The sequence below is a fragment of the Schistocerca gregaria genome, chromosome 10 (assembly GCF_023897955.1).
Source record: "Schistocerca gregaria isolate iqSchGreg1 chromosome 10, iqSchGreg1.2, whole genome shotgun sequence".
Lineage (NCBI taxonomy): Eukaryota > Metazoa > Arthropoda > Insecta > Orthoptera > Acrididae > Schistocerca > Schistocerca gregaria.
This window is the reverse complement of record NC_064929.1, coordinates 220,418,966-220,440,645: the sequence shown is the minus strand read 5'-3', so window position 1 is coordinate 220,440,645 and position 21,680 is coordinate 220,418,966. Positions and strand designations below refer to the sequence as shown.

The window sequence follows — 21,680 nt, the reverse complement described above, 5'->3', positions numbered from 1 at the left end:
GAACACGTTAAATGTTGCGAGCGAAACAATGAGAGTAAGGAAATGCTGGATCACCACTGAGATGCTGGAAAAGATGTAGGCAAGGAGGAAGTGTAAAAATGTTAATGAAGGTAAATACAGAAAAGTTAACAATGCACTCACGAAAGAAACAAAATGAAGGAAAAGTACACAGAAGAAATGTGTGATGAATTAATGCAACTACAATGAAGAGGAAGGTACAACATCATATACCAGAAAATGAAGGAACTGGGAGGGACGAGCGAGAACAAAGGAGTAAGACTGTAAATGATATATAGTTACTGAACAAATACACATGCTGAAAATATGGGGAAAATTGTAAAAACTTTATGGTAAGGAACATTGTCCAGGAGATGTCAAAATAGGGACAGAGAAGGCTACTGATAAAGATGAAAAAGGGTCCAGCATACTGACAATGGAAACAGAGAAGACAACTAAGTACTTAAAGGGGAGGAAAGCTACAGGAAATGACAACACACCAGTGGTTTTGCTAAAAGAAATCGGAAACAGAGGTTTGAAGCTGATGACGCAACGCATCAACAAAATTTACAAAACTGCACATGACAATGATTACTCTTGAGAAGAAACCAAAAGCTAAGAAATTTAGTGACTACAAAACAATTAGTCTGATCTCACAAATGGTGAAGATCATTCCAAGACTACTCAACAGGCAAATGGAACACAAAATTGAGGAAGTAATAGGAGAGGATCAGTTTGGATTTAGGAAATGAAAAGAAATCAGGGACATCATTGGCACACTGAGGGTTTTATTAGAGAAAGTTTTGGCTGTTAATGAAAAAAAAATTGTGCTTCTTGTATAGACTGGAAGAAGGCCTTTGACAGAGTCAAATGGACAAAATTGATGAAGGTCTGTAAGGAGATAGGAATGCACTGGAGAGACCAGAGACTAAGTCTCAACTAGTACGTGAGGCAAATAATAAATATGCAACTGAGCTATGAAGAAACTAACAATATGGAAATAGGAAGAGGAGTAAGACAAGGATGTTGTCAATCACAGAGTCTCTTCAACCTGCAAGGAGAATGGCTGGTGAGAGGAAAGCTTTGAAAATATGTGGAAACTTCAGGATAGGACAACTAATCCTCAACACCATCAAGTACACAGATGATCTGGCAGTGCTCACCAAAAATCAAAAACCAATTGGTTCATACTGGAACAAAATATGGAATGGAAATCAACACTGAGCAATCAGAAGTGATGGGGATTACAAACCGGGAAAAACCTTGGAGGATAACTGACGAAAATTGAGAACGTGATGCAGCTGGAATGCTTGGGAAGCTCACTGACAAAGGATGCACACTGCATAAATGAAATTTGGAGCACTGCACTATTTGAAGCAGAGATGTGGACCATGAGAGGAATTGAGAAAAAAATACCTGGAAAAATTTAATGTGTAGTGCTGGAGAATAATACGGAAGATCAAGAGGGCAGTTCGGTGACAAACGATTATACACTGAGGAGAGCAGTAGAGAAGAAAACTATTCTGTATACAATTATTCAAAGGAAGTTCAACAGGATCGGACACACACTCACACACGAGGAGCTCATATACAATGTCATTGGAGGGAAATCAAATGAAATACAAGATGAGGAAGAAGAAAAATTCAATGTCTGGATGACATGAAAGATGAAAGGAGATGCAGCAAACTAAAGGAACAAGCTCAAGACAGGGAACATTGATGTCAGAAATTCTCCATATACTGACGTCAATGTGCCACTAGGCAGAATAGTACATAATAACAATAACAATAATAATAGCACCAGTGTAGATTAAACCATGGTTTAGTACAATCAAACAACTATTTCTATATGTGCAAGAGAATTCTGCAGTGCATAAGAAAAGTGTGTTGTAGATTTTAGAGAGCTAAGAGCCGACAACCTGTCCTTTGTCCTCATCTTCCCTTGTAGATGCTTGTGGGTCCCAAATTGACAAGCAGTCCTCCAGTGCTGATTGAATGAATGTTTTCTAAGCTAAAATCAAACAATGGAAAATCCAGGATGGAATGTAGTAATATTATGAAAACGGAAGTTGCTACTCACCATATAGCGGAGATGCTGAGTTGCACATAGGCATAACAAAAAGACTATCACAACATAAGCTTTCGGCCAACAAACACACACACAAATACAATTTGCACAAGCATGACTGCAGCCTTGTGTGTGTGTGTGTGTGTGTGTGTGTGTGTGTGTGTGTGTGTGTGTGTGTGTGTGCGCGTGTGTGTGTGCGCACTATTTTCAACAAAGGCCTTGGCCAAAAGCTTATGTTGAGACAGTCTTTTTGCTGCGCCTATCTGCGATCAACATCTCTGCTGTTTTCTAAGCTAAGCTACACCCTTTGTGATTTCTTGGGTTTCTTTCAATGAATCTGTCTGGCATTTGCCTTTCCTATTACTAGTTTTGTGTAGTCATTTAACTGTAAATTACTACATATGCCTATTTCCAGATATTCCTTCTTAAACCTCTCACAATAAATTCGAAGTTGAACTGTGCTTTGGAGTCTTCGTTACACTACAAGTCCTCTTGTAAGTGCCTGGTTATGTGGTTCAAAAGTCAGAGGAAGATAGCAGCACAACAACTCCAGTAAGATACTGCTCCTGGTAAAGCACCATGATGATCAGACCAGTGCCTGGAGTTTGGGCCAGCATATCTTTATTAAACATTATATCAGACAGCAAACAAAAGGCTACTTCTTCGATGAGTACATCACTATTTCTTATTGACAGTAAATACTTCACTTATTCCAATTGTTAGAAAAGAAATTAAGTCTATATTCACATAATCTAGTACTGGGACTCTCACGTAAGTTGTGCATTATTGTTCATATCTTTTTTTTTAAAAAAAATTGTAAATATTTTATGGAAACTGTTAAAGCAGAAGTAGAGATCTTGTTTGAAGCGAAGTCGATACTGAAACTCAATGATAAGATTAAAGTGAATGTACACATTGAGAAAAAGTGTGTAATATTTACTTTTAAATATTGTAAAGATATCTATTTGTTATAATTATTAAATGTAAAAAGGTGCTATAATTTAATTATGTGTGTAATGCACTCTCTTAGGGCTGTACCCGATATGTGTAGTATAAAAGATGGAGTAGTTGCGTCACGAACGGAAAGCTGTGTAAGCGTAGATAAAGGTGGTAGCGGAAATGTTTGGCGCGCTTTGGCAAGTGCAAACAAAGTCAGTAGGTGGCCAGTGATCGAGCACGTACAGCACCAGCATAGTGTGGAGTGCACCATATTGTTGCATCTTGCCTCGGTTGGAAACTGCAGTTTATCACGGCCTGGTATGGGGAGAAAAACGGGCTATTGATTATAAGATGGATCATCGCTATGAAGAGGAAATAAGTCCCACATGGATAACTGCTCTTGGTCATTCTGATATTAATGCAGTTGTTGCCACCAACGCCACCGTCGCTGATCACAGCTTACAGGGTACGAGGTTTTAGCTATGTATTATAGTGTGTGCCAGGAAGGTGAAATGTGCTTTAAGAATAATAACCATCGTCCAAATTAACAATTGTGTCCACCTGGTAATTTATGCTGCTCATAAACCAAGCAGGATCCTAACCTGGTAAATGAAAATGCCAAGTGACCTGTATTCAGCCAAGACTGTGAAATCTTTAATACACTGTTGGCAAATCAGTGAAATAATTAATGGAAAGAATAACTGAGAATTTCATAATAAACATTGCTATTATTTTCTGTGTTAAAATGATTACGTGAGGTTATGCCAGATTCAGAGACCACATTAGATAAATTGTTCGCTGCTTTCACATTATGTATTAGTGAAAGGAAATACTAAGTTAATGATTAATGGTGATAAATGGTGGCGTTAAACAGTTTATTGTGAATCAATGAAATGTTGAGTACCAAATATGTTGATGTAGAAACCCACCCCTGTTCAAAATTTGTTTTTGCTTTCATGAAATCAGTCTGTTTCCTTACGCAATTGGGTACTGTAGTTTCGTTTCGAGTGGCTGAACTTTTCTTGTATTGCTGAACCATCTTTTATCTGTCTGTTAGGTATGTAGGGAGTTGCAATCTTATCGGTTGTCCTACTCAGCTTCAGTGTGTGTGCCTAATTAGAATGGTGAATAATAGTGTACCACCAACCACATATATTGTTATCGGTGCAGAATAGTAGTCTAACTACTGTTATTTGCCACACCTCTGAACTAATGACTTATTTGAAGAAACTAGTTAAAGTCTGATGCTTATTCCTTAGGTCAACACACATGGTTATTACATTTGTTGTTGTGGTTTTGCTGTCTGGATAGGTAACTGTATTTCTGTTTGTTACATTGCTTATTAGTAACAGTATGGCATAAGAATATTACAGTTGGCTTTGCATGACAGTATGTTCTGTAAACCAATTCAATGAACACAAAATACATACAAGTATTACATCTGGTTTTACATATTAGGACAGTAAATAACACACACAAAATAAGGAGGAATATTACACTTGGCACCGCGTGCCAGGACTTTTGAGAGAGGTACAGGAAGTTAAGGGGCACGGATCTGTTACAGTCATTAGGAACAATACATGTGGTTTAAGAAATTGTTAAAAATGGATAAAGATAAGGCAATGCAATACATGGAAGTGAATCAGGAGGATGATAGTGAAACAAGCTCTATATACAGTGATAGTGAGCAAAACATAAATGAATCTCTCTCACTGGTTGAAAAAGAGGTTCAGCAGGTATATCTTCAAGATGAGACTTTTATGTTGTTAAATCCATCCCAGATAAAGAAAGAAAAGTTAGATTCTGAAGAGGAAGACAGGGATCAGGGAAATGACACAGAACAAAAAGCACAATCACAAGTAGATTGGTATGCTTTGTTGAACAGCATTAATGTGCACATACAGAGACAGACCAAAACTTTCAGTGAACAAATCAAATCCCAAAGTGAACAGCTTAAAATTCAAACAAAACAACAGCTTCAAAGGCAAACTGAACAAATTAAATCTCAGAATGAACAGCTTAAAGAACACACAAAACAACAATTTAGAGAACACACAAAATATGTAGATCTACAGCTTAAAAAACAAACTGAACATATAGAAAAGGTAAAAAATAAAATAGGATTTCTTACTGAGGAATTAATAAATATTAAAAGTGACAAGGATCTGAAGGAAGATGTTAGTAACATTCAAACTGAAATCGTTGAAATCAATGCTAGGTTTGAAACAGAAGTAGAGAAAATAGATGAGCAGGTCGAACCTATGGTTAAAGCTGAAGTGAAAAAGGAGGTTTCACAAGCGAAGAAAACCATCATTGAGACGAATAAGGAACAGATATCTCAACTGAGAAATACTGTTTGAGAAACTGAAAAAGGGCTAAAGAAACAGATATAACTGTGCCAGGCAAAATACTGTAATAACACGACTTGCATTCAGGAGAAGGTTAGCAACCTTGCAAATCAAATTAAGAACAACATCTCTTACATAGTAAACGGAGTAAGTCATAGCAAAGTATTGGAGGGCGAAGAAAAATTCGGCCCTTACAAAAAACACAGCGGATTATCCCCTGTGGATTTCATAAAAAACTGTGAAAGGGTTTTCCTGAAAATACCACCGATCAGGAAAAGATCAACATCTTAATTAGTGGATTAACAGGAGATGCTAAAAGATGGGGCATAAACCAGAGTATTGAAGAAATGTCCTTCAGTACGTTTAGGCAACAATTTTGGACGAATACTGGTCCGACAACATACAAAATAGCCTATGACGTGAGTTTGTAATGGTCAAAATGTTTGAAAGGAACAACCGAATGACCACGAAAGAATTTTGTGAGTCCTGGTATAGTACGTTAGCTCGTTTAAGAAATCGCAGATCAGATTCCGAAATTATTTGGGAACTCTGGAAGAAGTTGCCAGAAGATTCTAAGAGATATGTGGGTAGCAACCACAAATCATTCTCAGCACATCTGGAAAAGGTCAGTGATGAGGACCATTGGCACGAAAACAATAATAACCGCCAGAATAGAAATAATGGGAATAGGAACCAAAGATTGCATCATGATGACAAAAGAGATAACGAACGTTATCAAATCAATATGGTGTGAAGGGGAAGAGGTCATTTTAATAGACATGGTAGAAGAAATGGATCGCGCAATTATTCAGCGGAAAGCTGCTCGAAAAACGAGTCCGCGAATGTTAAGAGTCGGACGGACGCGGTAAAGAAAAATGGCCCAGATGCAAGAAAGGTTTTCAACATCATGATCGCAGTGCAGAAGTACTGCAGCGCTGTGCTAAAGCGAGCTGGAACAGTCGCCGCGCAGCAACGGATGGCGTGAAGATTCTGCCACAATTTGACAGGTGAGAGCGCAGTGATGGCGCTACTGCGCATTTACCAGTAGCCACGGCAGAATGCAAGTTCTCTCAAGCAGTTCGGACGGCAGAGGACGCAATAGAGTCAGTCAGGAACCCAGTGAGGCAATCAGCTGAAGTAGTAGACGAGCAGGTGGAAGGAGTTTCACTCGCAGAAGGAATTTTTCAGGCAGGCGATAGACAATGGGAGGCAAAGGAAACGGAGAATTGGTCCGAAGGAATAGGTAAATGGCATATACAAATGAGCAATTTGTATGACGGCCTGAAGCAATATAAGATACACAAAGTAGCGCTAAACGGGGAACTCAGCAGGAAGGGAGGAAAGTTTCTGTAGTGGAGCCGTGCAGAGTTCGCAAGCTGCCAATTTAAACGAAACAAAAAGCACCGTGCAAAGAACACGAGTGGCCGAAAAGGAGGAAGCCGTACTTAGCAACAATTTGAAAGATGGAATCTTACATGTTGCTGATGAGTCATTCCGCGGCCATGGAAGGAAGGAAAGTGTTGCTGTCAGCCATAAGCCTGAATTAAAAGACAATGAATGCATGCGATTAATTGAACTCCACAAGGATTACAGTGTATTTGAAGTGCAAGCTGATGTCATTGCCGTAGATGTAGAAAGTAGTTCGGATGAAAACAAACTCTGTGTTAGTAAAGACCTGAGAACTGCAAAGGAAAATAAGGAGGAATATCTTACTACTCTCGAAAGAATCCAACAATGCATGGATTATGAGACTAGTAATGACTTGGATTTACCAAGAAGTTACGACAAGCATTCTTGCTAGAGCCTGGAAGTGATATAGAAAGTGCTCCCTTGGAAGTAGTCAAAGACAGTAATTATTCGAGTGACTCCGAAATTGAAGTAAGAAAACTATCGGAAGAACTTTGTTGTATAAAGGCAGTAGGAACAGAAAACAAAAACCTTTCATGCGGAAAGTTGCTGAAAACTGATGCTAACGTAGAACAGAAAGAATTTACAGATTAAGGAACCAAAAACGACAAGAGAGACCTGAATGATGGAATATGTCCGGCATTGCAGGAGGAGATCGTGAAGGAATTTCCGATCAAAAGGAAGAAAGAGCTGCCAGACGTACAATCAAAGGAAATGAACGCCATTTCGTGGGAAGATGCAATGGTGGATGAGGACTTGTTATGGGAAGGACAAGGCGATACAGAAGAGAAGCCTAAGAAACAGACCATTATACCGATTGAGATATATGGTTGTAAGTTAGGAGCATTATTAGACACAGGATCGCAGGTCAGTGCGTTGTCTAAGTTGTTTTATGAATACACAGAGAACAACCTGGAATAGTAGTAATGACTGTCCAAGGAATACGTATTGTATGTGCTACTGGGAAAAGAAACAAACCGGTAAAGAAACAAACCTTGGTCGACTTTAAGATAAAAGGACAAACGTTTTCACATTACTTTCTAGTAATTGAAGAACTTAGTACTGAAGTACTCCTAGGTGTGGATTGGTTGCACAAACGAAAGGTGATTATCAATTGTGCTAACGAGATAGTTAGGATAACCAACGAGGACGTAAATTTGGATATCGGTTTTGAGGAAACGAACGAGAAGTTAGAAGTGAACTTTACATCTATGATGATTGAGATAGAAACAGATAACAAAGGGTTATCTGAACTATTTGAAGTTTACCATATGAGAAGCATGAAGAGTACAGAACAGATGTTGGGAGAAATTAAGAACCTAGTAAACAGTATACCCGAGTTAAATCAACGACAAAAGGAGGAACTGTTACAAATTTTGGAAGAAAATTGTACAGTATTTTCGGACGAACCAGGTAGAATAAAAGGTTTTGAATACAGAATGGAAATTCTACCACACAAACCGTTTTTTGTTCATCCTTATCCTGTGCCTGCGGCAAAGAAACAGGCAGTTCAAGCAGAAATCGACAAAATGTTAGAATGGGGAATTATTGAGCATAGTAATAGAGAATACAGTAACCCGCTTTTTATTGTGGCCAAACGGGATGGTGGAGTGAGGATAGTCATTGATGCAAGGATACTGAATAAAATAGTGAAAAAGGAAATTGATCATCCTGAATCTCTCTACGATATGCTACAGAAATTCTATAATGTAAGCCATTTATCCAGCCTTGACACGACTGCTAGCTGCTGGAAGGTGCAGCTCAGTGTCAAATTGAGAAAGTATACCGCTTTTCTCTTCGCCAGAAGGTGTTACCACTATAAACTGTTGCCATTCGGTCTGAACACATCAGTGTCAGTATATATTCGTGCTTTGGATTGGATACTCGGGAGAACTTTTGAGTACCGCATTGTCGACGCCCAGATAGTCGGAGATCACCTCCGGCTCGACTGGTGTCACCAGCAGAAGGCGGCGAAGTACAACACGTCGTCCATCAGGCATGCTGTTCTCTGCCTTCGTCCTGGCGTCCAGGGTGTTGTCTTCTCCTCAGCCACAGTCACCCTGAGCTGGAGGGGAATCTGGTCCCCACAATCCACACGTGACCTCTTGAAGCTGGGCTTCAAAGTGCGGGAATTTTCCATCGTCTCATCAAAGGTGTTAACGTCGTGCTACGCTTCATACAAGATCTTCGACTGTATGACGTCTCGTCACCCAATGTCCAGGGCTGGCATTGGATAGTGTGCTGGCTCTTTCCAACCCTGACTCCTGGGGTCTTTCACAGTAGCAAGAACCAGTCTTTATTCCTTTCTTCCTTCTGCATTTTGTTCTGTTTTGTTATTTAAGTTATGTTTATTTCTATGTATATACATTGAGGTGTGATGCCCTGTAAACCTTCGTTCCGGAGGTATGATGTGGTATAAGACACCCAGTACCTGTATCTCATGTATGTTTATTCCTTGGAATAAAGACGGCATTAAATATATGTAGACAATCTGTTAATAGCTACCCAAGAGTGGGAGGAACACTGGATTGTTGGAACAAGTGTTGATGGCTTTACAGATGGGAGGAATGACTCTGAAATTTAAAAAATGTGAACTTGTAAGAAAAGAACTAAAATTTTTTTAAGTCATATTATTACGACAACTGGTATTGTAAAGGACCCTGAAAAACTTAAAGCCATTGAAAGGTGTCACTCCTCCCAAGAATAAGAAACAATTAAAGGCACACTTACGGTTATACGGATTTTACAGAAAGTTTGTAAAAGGACATGCATTTAACACTGAAGCATTGAACAATTTGTTACGTAAAAACAGTGCGTTTATTTGCACGGAGGAATGTCAGAAGGATTTTGAACAAATTAAGACTGAATTACTAAAGAACAACCTGTTGCACCATCCAGATTTGTCACTACCATTTCACATGAGTACTGACAGTAGTAACTGTGGGGCAGGAGTAGAAATATTTCAAGAGGTAGAACAAGAAGCCAGCATTGTGCACAAAACAATTACACAATTTCAGAAAAGGAAGCACTAGCTACAATTTGGGGACTGAAATAATTTCGTAATTATTTATGGGAACATAAATTAATTATGCACGCAGATCATAAAGCTCTTACATTTTTAAAGGACTTTAGGTTGTTAAACCAAAGGTTAGCTCATTGGGCTCTTTATCTGCAAGAATTTGATTATGAAATTCTGTATGTAAAGGGAGCAGAAAACAACATAGCAGATGCTTTGTCTAGATTACCATATGGTAAAGGATTAAATGTGCATGATAATTATGACAAAAGGACATTCAAAATACTGTATTTAAAGGATGTAGTGGGCAGCAAGAAGATAGTTTCTATTTGCAAAAATATGAAGAGATTGCAAAATGACGAAGTATGGAAATCAGTAAAGGCCAAATTTGACAGTATAGACTGTCCACAGATGTGAGGAAAAGTAAGGACAGTGAGGAATGGCAAATTTGCTGTCCATCACAATTCGAAACCAAATTGACAGACTATTTTCATTTGGCTTATGGGCACTGTGGTGCAAAGAAGTGCTATGAGAAGTTAGCAAGCGTAGCCAAAATTGGTATCAACGCTTTGAAGAAAGTAACCAGTCGGTTAAAATCCTGTGACGTATGTCAGAGGGCAAAGGTTACTAACAATACAAGTAGAGGGACAATGCAAAGTATAAAACTGAACAATAGCTTAGAATTACTATCAATGGATTTATTTGGACCTCTGCCGAGAACGTGTGGTAAATTCACATATATATTAGTAGTTTTGGACATCTTTTCAAAATTCATAAAACTTTATCCTTTTAGGTGAGCTGCAGCACAAACTGTGTTCAGCAAAATGGTAGAATACTTTCAGACGGTAGGAACACCAAAAAGAGTCTTGTCAGATAATGGTCTGCAGTGTATTGAAAAACTATGGGTAGAAGGTATGGAACAGAGGAACATACAAGTAACACATCTATCAGCATACCATTCCCAGAACAGTTCCATAGAACGATACATGCATGAATTAGGTAGACTATGCAGAACATACTGTCACCATACACGGGGAAAATTTATTCCAAAATTTGAGAAAATTATGAATTCATTACAACATGACACAACTGGTTTTACCCTTGAAGAGATCATGTTGGGTTACAAAAGTAAGACTGTAATTGACAAAACAATAGTTTCCTCCAAACCAAGGCTTAAGTTTAGAGAAAAATAAGGACTTGGCAAGAGAAGGGTTGAGAAGGAAAGCAGAAATGGGAGCTAAAAGACATGATGAGAGATAAAAATTTGTAAAGTTCAATATAGGTGAACTGGTACTCGTAAATACACACGAGAAGTCTAGTGAGGCAAACCATGAAATATCTAAATTCAAATATGTTTACCAAGGACCTTTCGAAATAAAAGTGATACCGCACCCAAATGCTTATTACCTAATATACCCGAAGACGAAGAAACCATTAGGTACCAGAAATATTATCGATCTTAAAAGATATGTGGTCAGAAATGGGTAAACAATTCTTAATTAATAATGTTAGACACCTGAAAGAAAAGTGTAAAATTTATGTAATGTGTTTTATATGTACTACAACTATGTCAGTTTCAGATTCTGAGACAAATTGGATGTATATAAAGTTATTGAGCCTAATTATATGAAGCAAATAAGAATGTATCACCGATAAAGCACTGCAAATGAGGTATACAGCAGGTGTGACACGAAATTGCTTGGTCAGTTAAAATGTGAGGAGTAAAATGTTAAAACGGACTGCCAGTACATTGAAACATAGAGGCAGCCAAAAGGCGCGAAACAGCAATTTGTGGAAATAATGGACTGCCATAGTAACCCATATTGGGAGCAGCAATAGAGGTATGAAAGCATATAGTTTAGGTAAAACAACGCATGAAGGGTACATAGATGTTTCTTGCTAAAGTAATGTTACACTGTACTAGGTGTATTTGCAATGTGACTACGTATTTTTTGTGTAATTATGTATATTTTCTTATATGACAGAAGGTGTGTTATTTCTTGTAATCATAGGTATTTCTTGTGTGGATATGTAAGTACAATATTTGTATGAAACCATTTCCATTTTTCATGAGATTATGTGTATTTATTATGTAACTATAAAGTGTATGATATTTAGTATAAGAGATTTATTGCTTATGTAGGGTACATAAAAAAAATTGAGGTCTTGAAGTCAAGCAAATATGAACAACCGTAACTTTGGTTGTTTCAGTAATGCTTAACGGTAGTATACATTAAAACATTACTGAAACAGGGGCATGTGTGACATTATTGTCCATATTTACTTTTAAATATTGTAAAGATATCTATTTGTTATAATTATTAAATATAAAAAGGTGCTACAATGTAATTATGTATGTAATAGTTACTGGCACTCACTTAGGGCTGTACCCAATACGTGTAGTATAAAAGATGGAGTAGTTCCGTCTCGAATGGAAAGCTGTGTAAGCGTAGGAAAAGGTGGGAGTGGAAACTTTTGGCGCACTTTGGCGAGCGCGAACACAGTTAGTAGGTGGCCAGTGATCTAGCACGTACAGCACCAGCATAGTGTGGAGTGCACCATATTGTTGCATCTTGCCTCGGTTGGAAACTGCAGTTTATCACGGCCTGGTATGGGGAGAAAAACGGGCTATTGATTATAAGATGGATCATCGCTATGAAGAGGAAATAAGACCGACATGGGTAACTGCTCTTGGCTGTTCTGATATTAATGCAGTTGTTGCCACCAACACCACCGTCGCTGATCACAGCTTACAGGATACGACATTTTAGCTATGTATTATAGTGTGTGCCAGGAAGCTGAAATGTGCTTTAAGAATAATAACCATCATCCACATTAACAATTGCGTCCACCTGGTAATTTATGCTGCTCATAAACCAAGCAGGATCCTAACCTGGTAAATGAAAATGCCAAGTGACCTGTATTCAGCCAAGACTGTGAAATCTTTAATACACTGTTGGCAAATCAGTGAAATAATTAATGGAAAGAATAACTGAGAATTTCATAATAAACATTGCTATTATTTTCTGTGTTAAAATGATTACGTGAGGTTATGCCAGATTCAGAGACCACATTAGATAAATTGTTCGCTGCTTTCACATTATGTATTAGTGAAAGGAAATACTAAGTTAATGATTAATGGTGATAAATGGTGGCGTTAAACAGTTTATTGTGAATCAATGAAATGTTGAGTACCAAATATGTTGATGTAGAAACCCACCCCTGTCCAAAATTTGTTTTTGCTTTCATGAAATCAGTCTGTTTGCTTAAGCAATTTGGTACTGTAGTTTCGTTTCGAGCGGCTGAACTTTTCTTGTATTGCTGAACCATATTTTACCTAAATCTACAGTGAAGTCTGTTAGGTATGTAGGCAGTTGCAATCTTATGGGTTGTCCTACTCAGCTTCAGTATGTGTGCCTAATTAGACTGATGAATAATATTGTACCACCAACCACATATATTGTTATCGATGCAGAATAGTAGTCTAACTACTGTTATTTGCCATACCTCTGAACTAATAACTTATTTGAAGAAACGAGTGAAAGTCTGATGCTTATTCCTTAGGTCAACACACATGGTTATTACATTTGTTGTGATTTTGCTGTCCGGATAGGTAACTGTATTTCTGTTTGTTACATTGCTTATTATTAACAGTATGGCATAAGAACATTACAGTTGGCTTTGCATGACAGTATGTTCTGTAAACCAATTCAGAGAACACAAAATACTTGCAAGTATTACACCTGGTGTTACATATCAGGATAGTTAATAACACCAACAAAATAAGATGAAATATTACAAACTCACTCACACGCCAGAAATGGCATACCCACTAGGTAACGAATTTATGTTATAAACAACAGAAAAATAAATTGGATACCATGGCTGGAGCCAGAGTCATGATACTTCAGATCTCTTAAACTTTAAAAGAAGAACTAAATGTAAACAAGTGAAACCAGGGTTAATGAACAGCTGATCCCATGGAGCTATACATATAGCTTTGGGTGGTATGTTGCACAGAACTGTTACAGTATTGTGCTGGTGTTTATTTGGGGCAGTGAGAAGTGACCATACATACGTGACTCTCTTAGAACTAGTGCTGTTGATGAAATATCAATATATCAATACTTTTTCCAAAAAATATCCATATTTATCGGAGATAATTTTTTCATTGATATATCAATATCAAAATGGCAATATCAGGTGCCCATATTTTTATTTCATGTTTTTTTTCAGTAAATATTTGAAGTTATTCTTTTGAAACTATAGTAGAACATAATTTTACTTTCACAATGTCAATGAGTCTTACTACTTTTTGAGCTTTCATCACGTCCAGTCTTTCTCAGTTTGATGAAGACTCCAAAGCACAGTTCATTTTTTAACGCCACTAGTGTGCTATTTCTTCACATTGGCATTCTTCAAAAAACAGTTGTTGAAAATATAGAACAAAAATCTAAATGACAAGACTGGTTTTTTCCATGGGTGGAGATGTGGGAGGAGAAACACTGACGTAACGGTGCTTGGCACTACCAACAGAAACTGCAATGTTTAACTTCACCATGCAATTTTGACACTACAATTGATAGGTTGCTGGCATTTTCACAAATAAAAAACCAGGGAACTCAACATGACGTGTTCAGGACAATTCCAATGTGCAACAAAACTCAATGAGAGACCCATCAGACACCTTATGCAGTTACCATTACTACAAAGTGGTAATCGCCAAGTGTGAACATGCTCATTTTCCTTTAAATCCCTGCTCTAAGGTGTTTAAGCAGGCTGCTGGCTTGCTGAAGTACAGAATATCTAATAATAAATCAATACTTAATAATGCTTGGAAAGTTCTGGTTCAGAATTAAGAATTTTTAGTCATTTCCTTTAATCCTAAAGAAATCAAAACTTAAATATATAGCTCTAAAACCGGTGGTACATTTACAGTGTGCAGTCAATATTTTTATAGGCCAGTATATCAATATTTTCTCCGTCAATATATCGATACTTTTTTTTTTTTTTTGAAATATCGAGGGCTGATAATGATATATTCTTAAATATTGATATATCGAATTCTCGATATTTTTAAAAATATCAACAGTCCTACTTAGAACACATCAGGTAGGCAGTCTGCTAATTGGGAGGGGCAAAGCGGTGGGATAAAGTGAGGGTCAAAATTCTGCAGTGTCACCTAGGCTTGATTACTGCATGCAGATTCTGATGGATGTAGACTGCACTATGGGGAGCACCAAGTAAAATGATGAAAGCTGAATTAGCCTATTCTTGACAATTATCTTATAAAAGCCATCTAATATATGCCACTCCTCCAGGGACTGCAAAGACAAGACTAGAATAATTATACCACTAATTAAAGATAAATAAGGGCACGATATACATGAATGGAATAGAAAGGAACATTGACCTGTAGTACATGGTAAGTACTCTATGCCATGCATTTCAATGGTTCACAGAATATGTATGTACATGTAGTAATAAAGAGGGTTACACAGGATACTCTAGTGTAGAGAATTGCATGAAAGAAATGTTCAGCTTCAAGACCAAAGCAACATGAAATTTTCTCATTGAATATCCTTCGAATGGTGATCACGTATTTGCCTATTGCCTTGATTGCTTGTATTACCTTCCTCGTGAGACAATCTTGTGATTTCTGCCGACTCTGTTCTAAAATATTCATGTATTGCTATACAGAGCTGTGGCTATGGCTACCAACTGCACCACACGGTGTACTGCCGGTTGGTTGCAAACTGCACCCAGCAGACCTTTATCCTCAAGTCAAAACTCCAGCAGTACCAAAAGGGGGCTGGGACGAGGTGACTCAGCTCTTATCAGGCACATGCACTGATGCCGACGGCAGCTCCAGGTCTCACTGGCCCAGTGAATAACTACAATGATCAGACGTGTTACCATTCGATGCTGTGGCACAATTAGAGGCAGAAAGAGGAGTGACTTTCAATGTGGACTATCCTTGGATGTCACCTAAACCACATATCCATGAGGTGCATTTCAACTATTCTAAAGCTGTCCAAGTTGACTGTTGGTGAGTTATTGTTAAGTGGAAATGTGAAGGAACAACCCACACCTAAACCAAGACCAGGCAGACTTCATCTACGGATGGATAGGGACTTTTGAGCACTGTGGAGAGCAGCTTTAAGAAGTCTGTATGAAATTAATGAAAGGAGTCACTCATGAGTTTCAACATGCTACCAGCAGCAGCACAGATACCACAATGACTTGTATGTGGGAAGTTAAAAATAATGGTGTACAATGGTTTAGCAGCTTCTGATAAGCCACACGTTTCTATTCTCAGTGCTAAGCAACATTCAATATTGTGTTAAGAGCAACATTACTGGAAACAAGGGATCTGGAGTTAAACATCACAGTATGCCCGGTGGCAATTTGATGAAACAGGTTACGTCTGGTGAATGACTGGAGAATGTTACCCATCATGAAGTATAGGACCAACAGTGAATTGTGGAGGAGCGTGTTTTACAGCATCGGGACATTTCTTGTGATTATAAAGCTTTAGAAAATGCTTTATGTCGAAGGATATGAAGACATTTTACAGAGATGTGTACTTTGCATACAGTAGAGCAGGGGTTTGGAGACAGTGATTGAATGTACCATCGTGACAAAGCACCCTGCCATAAAGCAGCATTTGCGAAGCAATTGCTTGTGGACTATAACATTCCCGACATGGAATGATGCCTAAAGTTCCCATCTGAACAAAAGGGGACCTTTGGGATGAGTTAGAAAGTCAACTTCGCTCCAGACCCCAGTGCCCAACATCCAACAACATTCTCTGGTTGCAGATCTTGACGAAGAATGGGCTCCCATTGCTCCACAGACATTCAGACATATTTGGACATCTCTGTGCAGGCATAAAAGAGGAGCAGCTTGGTCAGTGTAGGAGAGGGGGGCCATCAGAAGGGAGTTCTACAAAATTGAAGTGTGAAACTCATTGAAACTTAATACATTCTTGGTACTCAAATAGAGAAATTCTCACCATGAGGGGGAAGTGGGGGGAGGGGGGAGGGGACATGTCGGTCAGGGTGTGCATGAATAAAACAAAAAGAATGGGATATTTGAGACGCGGTGGTTCATTGTTGTGTGGCTGGTGGCCAGTCATGGTGAGTTGGGCCAGAGGGTGAGAGCACAAGCCATCAGCTGTGTTTGAAGGCAGAAGTCCAATACAGCACCTACACTGTGCCATGCTGTCCGAGATACTCCAGCGACCACACACCTGACTTGCTTATTATGTTCTCTATTGGGTAAATGCAGTGTGTGGTACGCTAGTGGATTCAGCAGGGAGCTCATAGAATGAAGTGTTTCTACCTTGAAGGACATGCTGGGTTGTCACGTAGGAACTGTGGGAACTTTTGCTTGTAGTAGCGTGCCACTTCAGGACATGAAAGAAAACTTAATGTTGTCAATAAAGTATTACTGAATTACTCCTGGTACCCCAGACTGGCTGGCCATCTTCTACATCGTTCTACTCCATCCCTTCTTGGAAGAAGTGGCCACAGGCATTGGTGGTTTCACACAATTTGTACACAGACAGGACTTCAAAACTACAGAGGAATGCAATAGAAAATTGTATAAAAACCACTGAAGGCTATGTATGCCTCATGACCACATTTTCAGCTGTATTACTATGGAGGCAGGTTCAATCTGTATATTGAGCAAGCAATGAAGGAAACAAAACAAAAATTCAGAGAAGTTATTAAAATCTATGGAGAATAAATAAAAACTTTGAGGTTCGCTGATGACATTGTAATTCTATCAGAGACAGAAAAGGACTTGGAAGAGCAGTTGAACGGAATGGATAGGGTCTTGAAGGGAGGATATAAGATTAACATCAACAAAAGCAAAACAAGGATAAAGGAATGTAGTCAAATTAAGTCGGGTGATGTTGAGGGTATTAGAATAGGAAATGAGATACCTAAAGTAGTAAAGGAGGTTTGCTATTTGGGGAGCAAAATAACTGATGATGGTAGAAGTTGAGAAAATATAAAATGTAGACTGGCAATGGCAAGGAAAGCGTTTCTGAAGAAGAGCAATTTGTTAACATTGAGTATAGATTAAAATGTCAGGAAGTCGTTTCTGAAAGTATTTGTATGGAGTGCAGCCATGTATGGAAGTGAAACATGGACGATAAATAGTTGGGTCAAGAAGAGAATAGAAGCTTTTGAAATGTGGTGCTACAGAAGAATGCTGAAGATTAGATGGGTAGATCACGTAACTAATGAGGAGGTGTTGAATAGGATTGGGGAGAAGAGAAGTTTGTGGCACAACTTGACAAGAAGAAGGGATCGGTTGGTAGGACATGTTCTGAGGCATCAAGGAATCACCAATTTAGTACTGGATGGCAGCGTGGAGGTTAAAAATCGTAGAGGGTGACCAAGAGATGAATACACCAAGCAGATTCAGAAGGATGTAGGTTGCAGTAGGTACTGGGGGAGATGAAGAGGCTTGCACAGGATAGAGTAGCATGAAGAGCTGCATCAAACCAGTCTCAGGACTGAAGACAACAACAACAGCATACTATAACATGGGTTATTCATGACAAAGACCTGTGTTCCACTGAGGGCACTCACCCTGGTGAAATATGGTCTTGTCTTCGATAAACATTTTATGCTGTGTGAAAAATGTACTGTGGATGCCCCAATCTGTGATCTGTGCAGACAGTATGTATGCAGTGACATAGCATAGCAGGAGCAATGTATGGTATGGTGAGTGCAGTAGTACTTGCTTGACGTGAATATTTATCCCTTGAAGGTGTCATGAACAACTCAGAGAAAACTGATATACTAAAATATGAATGCCGAAGATAAATGAAGATTGTAAATCTTAGATATTAAGATGAGTTCTACGTGGTGCGAGTGCCATGGAAGCCAAAGAAGAAGAAGTCAGCATGACAATCGCTGTCATTCCAAAATGAACAACAAAAGAAGACTGTAGGGAATTAATTAATTACTTACTTCTTGGATTTGTGATACTAACAATATGTCTGTTGACAAGTTTGTTTATTAAGTGGTTAAATGTGAATATTTAATTGATATGTAAAAAGTGTAATGCGGCTGGTAAATGCAGAAAGATTTTGAAAATAAGTTTTTATGAGATTTTGTAGCCAGTAGGTGGCAAACATAATTTTGCACTACTACAGAGTTTTCCTTCAGGCGGTGAAGAAATACAATATAGCTACGAGTGCAAACGCATAGCAGGAATACAGCTTCAAGGAGTGACATGAGTGCAGCAAGAAAAGACTTAATGTAGAGGTAATTATGAACATACAACTGGCATGTCACATTCATGGAAATAGTACCCTGGGTAACTACTCTCCAGCAGTTACATTCCAACAAGAATACATCTTAAAGAATGGTTTTTGCCACCGATAACCAAATTAGCGTCAGCTAGACAGCACTGGGCCTGGTGGTTCAATGGCAAGGCTGAGGCCCAGAATTTGAAAGGTCATGGTATCAAAACATGGAATATTTCAGTCTGTCTTTATTATTATTATTATTATTATTATTAGCTGAGCTGTGAGTTACACAATCACAATACAATTAAAAAACAATTCTTTTCAGTAGACTTTGCCTTCTTGTTTAATTGCCAATAGTTCCGTACTCTGGTGGCAAGAGATTCAACGCGTTTCCATACAACATAAAGAAAGAAACTTGGAGTGTCTGCCAATTCAAAAGAAAATTAAAAACATATCCCATTGCCCAACTTTCTACTAATTTATAAAACAAAACATTGTACATTATAAGCTGTATTGTGCTTTATTAAGATAGTGCTATTAGCTAATTTTGGCCATAATTCATTATCAAGCACTGCCAACTCTTCCTGAACTGCTGCCAAATCAGCACCTACTTCCAAGATAAGCCACTGTTTATCAAATACTGTGTAGCAAAAGTGACAATTACTGTATTTACAGAAGTGACACTCGTACACGAATACTGAACATAAAATGGCATTACAAGTTAAGAAAAACAACAATAAAACAATTAACATACACAGACATTTGCATACTTACAGATATAGTATGACAAGGATGGAACAGGTAGTTGGCTGTGGCCATATAGTAGGAACCATCCGGAATTTCCTGAATTAATTTTGAGAGATGATGGAAAACTAGGATCAGGATGACTGTATGAAGACTGGAGCCTCCATCCTCCTACAACAGTACGTACATTTGTTCATAATAACACTGATGGTATTTGGTTGGCATGCTATGATCATGAAAGATGACACGTAAGGGAATTTTATGCAAAACTGTTTGACAATAAGAATTATTTTACGGCAAATCAGCTACATAATTTAGGAGTAGTTTTTAAGCGTAAACATTATTCACACCACAATGAAACTTATTTTACGAGAGAATATGAAAATTGTTAATTTAGATTTTAAGATCGTTTATTGTCACAGAAACGGTGGTTAGGTTAGTTCACAGCTACTGCACAATCGAGATAAAAAAAGTAATTTGATAATATTCAACTATTCGTTTTGTGAATACTGACGTTACAAAAAACTTGTAGCTGCTATTACGCAAAATTATTGATATTTTCGTAAAATTAAACACTAAAACTTAGCTATAGCTGTGGGATACAATGTCGATGCGGCGTATTTTCTCACTAATAAATATTATCTACTAACTACAGATTAACTCAATACATTACAATAACTGTTAACGCACTGAACTTCTGTAACTACGAAACATTAAATAGTTACGTCTAAGCTACAATTACAGCTAACCAGAGAACGAAATTCAATAATTAGAATCTTGGGCTACATTACAAACCTATATTTCGCCGCAAGTTCCATCCACAAAATATTGTCGAATCTGCTGAGCTGAAAATTCAAGGAAACTACGAATAACCACAGTATAGAACGTCGAACACTTTCAATTCCAGCGCTCGGAATATTTCCTCAGTTCCTCATCTCTCATTGGCTACCTAAAACTATCCTCCCATTGGCTAAGGGAGCTGACGCATTGCCAACATATATGCTTGGAAAAAAGGAGTGGTTGACACGATCCTGACATGTACTGAAAAACTGCATGTTGGATTTCATTGCTGCCAATCAATTTTTGTGCTGTTAAAGGACCTATACATGCACCAATTTGTCTATCCACCCATCACGCACACTATTTCGCGCAACAAATTATGTCGTATTTTGCGTTGTCGTGGTAACCGTCCCACCAAAGTTCATATGCTGTCACTGCGAGTGGAATATTTTTGTGATGATGTAAGGCTAAAGGCGGTCAAATGTCCCAGATTCTGCGGGACCGTGCATCAATGGAACCTCAAATCCCGCACTGGAAGAATTAGCAAAAAAAAAGGCCCGCAAAACGCCCGACATGTCCCGCTATTTTGCAATTTTCACATTCCATCAATCACAGCTTATTTGCTTGCTTCGTAGGAAGTATCGATCGACTTGTCAATACAGACACTCTTTTTGACCATATGCAATACAGCAATAGCATTCGTTGTCAAATGCAAACGAAAGAGAAAGAAATACAGAATAAGATTTTTTTAGCCATTACAGCTGCCGCGAAAAGTTGACCGATTAGTCTGTTACGTGTGGGATGTTCAGGTGAAATTATCTGGCTTTGCTTGGAGCAGGATACTGCTGCGTGCTACCCATTGTGCAGCGAATAAATTTCACACAGATGTAACATGCATTCTTGAAAGCGAAATATAAAACACCTCTTGGAATGCGGTACTTATTTGTAGAAAAGAAAAGAATTTTGTAGTGAATTCGTGAAGCTAATAAATATGAAAACCAAATAAAATTTATGCCAACAGATTGACCTGTAACGTAGCCTAATGTTTGCATTTGCACGATATTCTAACGCATTTTGCCTTGTTAAGAGAAACTATATTTCATAATGGAC

The 21,680-nt window shown here is 38.2% G+C and overlaps 1 long non-coding RNA gene across 1 annotated transcript in view; it reads right to left on the bottom strand.

The window, feature by feature from the left end:
- LOC126293529 (uncharacterized) overlaps positions 1-20,806 on the bottom strand; it is a 36,580-nt gene extending 15,774 nt beyond the window's left edge. Inside the window, exons 1-2 of the long non-coding RNA XR_007552300.1 lie at positions 20,586-20,806; positions 19,821-19,961 (exon numbers count right to left, since the gene is read on the bottom strand). This is a non-coding gene — a long non-coding RNA (uncharacterized LOC126293529). The remainder of the gene's footprint in view (positions 1-19,820; positions 19,962-20,585) is intronic.
- Between the last annotated feature and the right edge of the window lie 874 nt (positions 20,807-21,680).